Here is an 8,355-nt window from a genome sequence, read left to right on the forward strand (position 1 = left end):
ATAAGTCTCACCTAAGGCACTGGCCTCTTTTTCAGCTTCTCAAACACGCTCACGACTAGTAAATTGAGTCTGAATTCTACATGTTTATCCAGAAATGTGAATAGGATCCCTGGAGCTCCACACACCCATATGAGGGACCCACAAGCAAGTATTTGACTTTCACAAGTCACGTGTGGACGATCACACAAAGATAAAGCTTAGCCTCAGCTCTTTTCGTGTTCTACACATGATTTTCAAGGCATTCTTTTCCCAACACATGACTCATCCAGGTCATACGCATAAATCAGGGAATACTATTCTATCTTGACCCACGTCACCTACAAAGAATATGTTACCTTGTCAAACACGTCATCACAAAAGCTACTTCAGTCATAAACAAATGGAGGATATCAATTAGGGTTTTGGTTTGGATGTTTACGACACGTACGAAAAATATCCAGATATTTTCTCGTCACATGAAAAAGAGTAAAGTCGGTCCAAGAAATCTAAGATAAGGACGATTTCGCTCATCCTTTGTTATTCCAAAAAATACAGGTACAATGCCCTGCACAGGAAGCAAACCATATTTTCACCGACTAGAGATCGGAAAATTCCACTATAAATAGTTCATGTATTTATCCAAGCTAAAATAACTTTCTCTCAACAACTATTTTTAGACTAAAATTAAAAAGTGATAATATCTTTTTTCCAGAATCGGAGAGAATACCGTTTTTCAGACATCCGAAGGACAAAGCACAATTAACATGTGGATATTCATGGATGCTCGATCTTTAAATGTTGGGAGTAGAGTTTTCCGACATCCGATTATCAGTACACTTTAAAGCAAAGCACAATTAAGATGGGGATATTCATGGATGGTCGATCTTTAAATATTTTGAGCCAAATGATGTAGTTAATATCTTAAAGATGGTACAAGGTCGCCATAAGAATGTCTTGCACTCTAAGTCTATAACAAATTGAAAATAGTTGGTAACTTTTAGCATGATGAAGTACATGAATGATGAAAAACAACACAATGACTAGTATTTGTTGAGGATTGGTCCAAGATAAGTAAATACTAAAATGAATTATCTTAGCAGTGATGGTTGCGTACGCCGTCTACGCAGAGAAGTCCTTTGAAAATTAAGAATCATAACAAAGATTCTCACAGAGACGTCATCGCTCCTCCACTCCTCCCTAGATTCCGATTCAGTTTTTTAACTTTAGAGTCCACCTTAGGGTACTGACCAACCGAACATCCGTCTCCAGTTTTGCTGCACAGATAAGAATCAACGTCTACCGATGTGTATATATTAGAGCTACAGTGTGCTCATCTTTACGTCAGGTGCACGCTAAAATAAGATCTACAGGCAGGGTCGAGTCAGATATTACTGTACAACCACATTGGAATGCGTGCGCAATGGTGGTCAACACATTAAGAAATGGTACGTGAATGTGGTCAGGTATTTTTCAAATTTCTAACGAGATAAGTAGGCTAGGAAAGGTGAGTGTGAGCTGTATGCATTTGGCCAATCACTTCTCGGATAAAACATTACATAGTACTAGAGAAGGATGAGCCGTTCGTACATTGCAGGTATCTCAGTGATTACGAATTCCTAGTATTCCTTTTCTTCGCTGCATGGCGAGCCTTACACAGAGCCAAACGCATGTACTGGGAGGTACTATGACATGATCGGACAATATAAAGTAATTTGGAAAACTTTCATCATCTGTCACTCGATCTTGGTCAACGTTATTTCAGTACAAAACAACTTGTGGCGAGGTTTGCAGTGTCAAACTTCTAGTGTCCTAAGGTCGGGCGAAAACGGATTAATTCATTCTCTTTCTTCTTCTTTTTTTTGTCAATTTTTGAATGATTAATTTAAAAGTTTACATTATCTAATCATAGGATTTTGTTTACATGTTTATTGAATCTTAATATTAATCTTACTGCATTGATTTCATTAGTAATTTCTTTATTTATACAATTTTTCTTGTCTTTGATGGGTTTTTAATTCATCTCTGATTCCCTTACATCTGATTGATATTCTGATTATTTCTAATGGCTTTTGCCTCTTTTGTTGTTGTGATCATAGTTTTTGCTGAGTATTTTTACAAGCTTTTGTTTAAGAGTTCAAATATGATTGGAATCATTGCTTTTGCTAATGGTGTTGTGTTGACGAAGTCTTGGATCGGAACCAACTCATTAGAATTGGGTAGTAACTCATCCCGCCTTTCAAATTTTTCAAAAAAATTCAAAACCCCTAGAGTCAACTGCATGCAGTTATTCTGTTACCTTATTTTACTTTTCTCTTTCACTGCTGCCAGCTTACATTCTTCCATAAGAGCAAGTCTTATGGTGGAATCCATCCATCTTCCACGCCACCTCAGCACTTGGAACTGTGGATGGAAGCGCAAGTGTAATGGTGGAATAGTAGAAACGCTATTCTTAATGGAGCAAAAAAAACGCAATTAAGAATGGAGCTTTTTTTCAGCCGTTAGATTTCAACAACTCATTTTAAATCTACGGATAAAAAAAAACGCAATTCTTAATTGCGTTTTTTTAGCTCCATTTTTAATTGCGCTTAACGCTATTCTTATTGGCGTTCAGATGGATTCCACGAAACCTTGGAACCTTGCTTGGATTTTCTGTGGAAGACCCCAACTTGGAAGCCACTAGACTTGACATTCCATGGTTTTTCTAAACTTGGAATAGTTTGGATTCCACCATAAGACTTGCTCTAACTAGAAAAGATCCGAAATATCTTTGTTTCCTTACTTATCAGCCTAGAAATACTCCGCAAATACAAAACAATATTATTCATACCCAATTATACATCCAGGACAGTATTATTGGATATTCTCATAACTCTAGACTTCATGAAAAACCTTTGCATAATATCCTTCTCTGTGAAGTTTATTATTCTTGTTGTGTAGACTACTCCCACCAAGCGTATCACGTTATGGAGGAAGCTCAATCTAGTCAAGTTGTCGAGTTAGTCAACAAGTTCAAGCAAGCTACACTGGATTTGGGTGATGTTAATGAGCTTGTGGTTATCAAAAATGATAATAAGGAAGAAGAAGACAAAGATGAATGGGAAGCCAACGCTATCGGTAAGATTATCATTGAAGGTTGAATGACTTATGACATGGTGGAAAAAGGTATCATCTTTACTTGGCCATTTCTCACTCTGGAGAACCTAAGAATTATATAGGTGGAACCAAACATTATGATATTCAAGTTCAATCAATGAGAACTACTCAATAAAGTTATTGATGAATGTCCCTGGAGTATTAACAAGCACCTTCTGGTTATACATGATTATATTCCAGGAATGGTTTACACGGAGAAACATTGGGGTTTTCAGCTTTTTTTTGATTCAACTCAAATACTTATTGCCAGAGCACATGAATGTCATATCGGTTACTAAAATTGGATAAGTCATGGGTGAAGTTGTAGCCATAGAACCGAAGGATGCAATCCCTATTGGTGGAGTTCCTGTGAAAGTCTGCGTTAATGTGGATCTTTCAATGCCTTTAAGAAGGGGAGTGAAATGCTCTACCAATGCAGGAGTTACTAAGTGGCAACAATACTTCTTTGAGCGTCAACCCAAAAGCATATGCATTGAGGGTTACATTATTTATCATTCAAAAGATGTTTGTAAGGATGCTGCAATATTTTTGAAGAAAGCTCGTGAGAAGCCCTACTTTGTTGGAAAAATTAACAACATTGGTAAAAATATCTCAATTGTAGCTGCAACCAATGAGTCTGCTTCTATCAAAACTCCCGCAATTAAAAAGAATCAGAAAAAATTTTCAAATCGAAAGTGTTCATCCCTCCTAAAGATGGTGAAATTATCAATCTGGAATCTTTACTTAAAGGTGAAGAGGTTTCATCTGAAGAAGAAAGCAGACTTGGCAAACGTCACAGAGCTGGTGAAGCTGCTTCATCTATCCCTACTGCATCTGAGACTTCCTCACACAACAACATTATGATTCCAATCTCTACCCCAACAAATGCTCAAGTGATCACAACTGGAGATAGTCAGATAACGCAGTCACTCAAGGGGGATCAGGTATTACGCATTTCATTAATCTTTATTTTTCTTACTCTTATTCCTCATTTAAATCTTTTTTGCTCTCGTAAATTATCTGTTATTCTCTCTGCATTTATTAGCTTTCCACAGTCATTTATTAGGAATCCTAACTGCATTAAATTATTCCATGCAAAACCCACGTTAGTGATAAAGTCTTCATGCATATCTTCTTCTAAGTTTTTTAAGATAATTTTTTCATTGTGTTGCATAGTTCAGCCATTAAATTCTCTTTACAACATGAAATTCATTTCCTGGAATGTCCAAGGACTCAATACTCCTTCCACCAGAGATCATCTTAGGGATTTAATTAAAGCTCAAGACCCTGATATCATCTTTTTATGTGAAACCAAAATCCATGAAGACAAGATGAAAACGTTATTAGCTCCACTTAAATTCCCTAATATGAAATTTCTTCAACCCATTGGCATGTCTGGGGGATTAGCCCTTTTATGGAAGAATGGTTTTATTTGTGATGTGGTTAGATGTGAAGATAATATGATTTATGCTGCAGTTCAATGTGATCCTAGTCAACCAGAATTGTTACTATCTTGTATGTATGGCTATTGTGACTATACAAACAAGAAAGTTCAATGGGATTTTATCAAAGATATTGGTATCAATATTTCTCAACCTTGGGTACTTCTGGGTGATCTTAATTTCCATATCTTAGATACTTCTTCATCATCTTCTTCTTCAAGTGATGGCCTTGTTAATTCTATCATTCAGGAAGTGGGAACTGGGAGCATACTTGGTCCAATAATAATTTGGGAATTGGGAAAAAGAGATCAAGACTAGATATGGCTCTCACTAATGGTGCTTGGAGTTTACATTTTCAAGACTCTAAACTTCTTCATTTAAATCAGAATGGAAGTGATCATTGCCCTGTGATGTTGGTGACTGATTACTCTCAACCAAAGCTTTGGAAGCCTTTTAAATTCTTTCAGACTTGGCTTCAAGATATAACTTGTGCAGCTGAAATTGCTAAGGCTTGGTAAAAATCAGTTCAAGGCTCTCCAGGATACAAACTTATTAAAAGGCTTCAGTTCACTAGGATTACTTTATCTAAATGGAATAAAATTCATTTTGGAAACATTGATCTGAATATGGATAATCTTCAACAAAAATTATCTGAATTGCAAGCTATGCCTTTTTCTCCAGATAATACTTTAAAAGCTTTAGAAGTCTGTCAAGAGTTGGATAAATGGCACAAAATACAGCATGAGTTCTACAAGCAAAATTCTAGAGACAACTTTGTAAAAGATATGGATTACAATACTAAGTATTTCCATACTTTAACAAAGAGGAAGAAAGCTAGGAACAATATTGATTCTTTAAAAACAGATGATGGTACTTGATTACAATCTATAGAAGATATTTCTGTATTACTTACACAACATTTTAAGAACATAAGTACTTCTCAAAATACTAATATTGAAGAACAATATTATACTCATATTCCTACTTTAATCACAGAAGAAGATAACATATTAATTCTTTTGCCTCCATCAGATGAAGAAATTCATAAGGTTCTCAAAAACATGGAGAGTTGCTCTGCCCCAGGGCCTGAAAGATTCCAAGATGGATTTTACAAATCACAATGGAGTATAGTTGGTAGTGATGTTTGTGACATGGTTAAGAATTTTTTTGCTACCTAGTTCTTTCCCAAACAGCTCAACAAAACCTTTATCTCTTTAATTCCAAAAAAAAATAAACCTTGTACTCCTTCTGACTTCAGACCTATTGGGCTTTGTAATACTTCTTACAAAATCATTTCTAAGATTCTGGTGTCTAGAATTAATCCATTAATGGAAAGAATCATCTTTCCATATCAAGCTGCTTATGTTTCAGGAAGGCTTATTAATGATAACATCATTATATAGCTCATGAAGTTATTCATTCAATGAAAAGAAAAGAAGGAGAAGTAGGTTGGCTAGCTTTAAAACTTGATATGTCTAAATATTTTGACATATTGGAATGGTCTCTTCTTCTTAAAGTACTTCAAAGTTTTGGGTTTTGTGAAGATTAGTGTCATCTTATCAAGGAATGTATCAGTACTACTTCATTGTCTGTTATGCTTAATGGCTCTCCATGTGAAGAATTCTCACATATTAGAGGAATTATACAGGGAGATCCCCTTCCCCTTATCTCTTCATAATTGCAACGGAATGGTTCTCTATAACTCTTTTAGAAGCCCATAATTCAAAAACAAGCAAAGGAATCTCAATTGCAAGAGGAGCACCACCTATAAATCATATTCTTTTTGCAGATGACTGTCTTATTTTCACTCAAGCTAATTTAACCATTGTGAATAATCTACTTCAAGTTTTGAAGGATTTCAGTTCACAATCTGGTCAGGTCATAAACTTTGACAAATCTTCAGTTTTTTATAGTAACAACATGAATCCATCTGTGTGCAATACTCTCAACAATATTTTGGGAGTTCAATGTATGAAGGAAAATGATAAGTATCTAGGGTCTCCTCTGATTATTGGTAAATCCAAAGTGAAAGCTTTTGAAGATATTCAGTTGGCCTTTGAAAGAAGACTTGGAAATTGGCAAGGTATTAATCTACATCAAGCTTGCAGAACTACAATGGTTAAGGATGTGATTAATGTTGTTCCCATGTATCAGATGAGTACATTAAAAATCCCTAAGACTCTTATTAAAAAACTTGATACACTGCAAAGGAAATTTTGGTGGGGTTACAAGTCTAATAGAGGGTTAAATTTAATTGGCTGGCATAACTTGAGTATATCCAAGGATTTAGGAGGTTTGGAATTCAGGGATCTGGAAATGTTAAACCATGCACTACTCACTAAAATTGCATGGATAATTTGTCTAAACTCTGATCACTTGCTAACTATAATTATCAAAGCTAAATATTTCAAGAAAGAAGAGTTTTTACGTATTGAAGGAGAAAGAAGTAACTCTTCATGGACTGGAAAGGGATTGAACTTGGTCTTTCTATACTTCAACAACATTACAATATGGAGGTCAACAATGGTAAGGGTACCAAAATATGGGTTGATAGATGGATTATAGGTCTGGACATCAAAGTTGAGCCACTTCACCCATCACACTTGCAGTATGTGTTTGTCAGTGAGTTGATTCTACCAGATTCCAATACTAAGAATATGCCTCTTCTTAATACTCTATTTTCTTCTGATATTGTGGACAGAATTAAGCATATGTAGCTTTCGCTTGATGAACAAGATATTGTTAGGTGGAATCCTTCAAAAGATGGAATTTTCTCAGTCAAGTCTGCCTACAATAAACTTATTGAAGCTAGAGTACAAAATCAAGCGACACTTAATGATGTTCCAACAACAGTCTGGAAAGCGCTCTGGAAAATGAAGCTGCCTCATCATGTTAAACTCTTCATATGGAAGTGCTTGAAGAATATTTTTCCTACAAGAGTGAGATTATCTCAGGCATTGCAAGATATTGAAACTCACTGTGAAATATGCAAGCAAGAGAATGAAACTCTTGTCCATATACTCATCAGTTGTTCTCATGCTAAGGCAGTTTGGCGAGCTCTTAATATCAATATTGATCATATTATTACTCAGTGCCAGTATGTAAAAGAATGGATTGTATCTTGGTTTCAAGATGTTCAGAATGTAGGAAGTGATGATGTTAATAATTGGCGGAATATGTTAATGGTAGGGAGTTGGATAATATGAAAGGAGAGGTGTGACTACGTTTTTCAAGATAAAACTCTCAATCCAATTCGTACTGCAGAAAGGATTCAAAAATTAGTTGATTAGTTATAGTGCCCCTATTCATGGAGCTTCATATGGTGCATTAATCAACACCTCTACATTACCTGAGATTACTACTAACTCTACCATTTTCCTGCAGGATATTCAGAATGAAGCAAACACCTTTAAATTATTTGTAGACACTTCTTTTGATAAACTCACTAATGATTGTGGTTCTGGCATTGTTTGTTATGATATTGCAGGTGCTTTCGTTGGGTTCAAGGGATCTCAGGCAGATGGAATAATCGATGCAGAAGCAGGAGAGTGTAGAGCTGTTCTTGAAGGACTGAGATGGGCAAAGGCAATGAACTTAGACATCATACACATCATATCTGATGCTGAAACGGTCGTTAATTCGATCAACAACATTTCTCTATCAGTTAGATGGGAGAATAAAAGGATTATTCAAGAGATTAAACAATTGCTTATCACTTTCAATTACTCTAAGTTGTCTTATGTTAGTAGGAATTTTAATTATTTAGCTGATTCCATTTCTAAAGTAGTAAGGAGAGATAAAC

The sequence above is a fragment of the Papaver somniferum genome, chromosome 3 (assembly GCF_003573695.1).
Source record: "Papaver somniferum cultivar HN1 chromosome 3, ASM357369v1, whole genome shotgun sequence".
NCBI classification, from domain to species: Eukaryota; Viridiplantae; Streptophyta; class Magnoliopsida; order Ranunculales; family Papaveraceae; genus Papaver; species Papaver somniferum.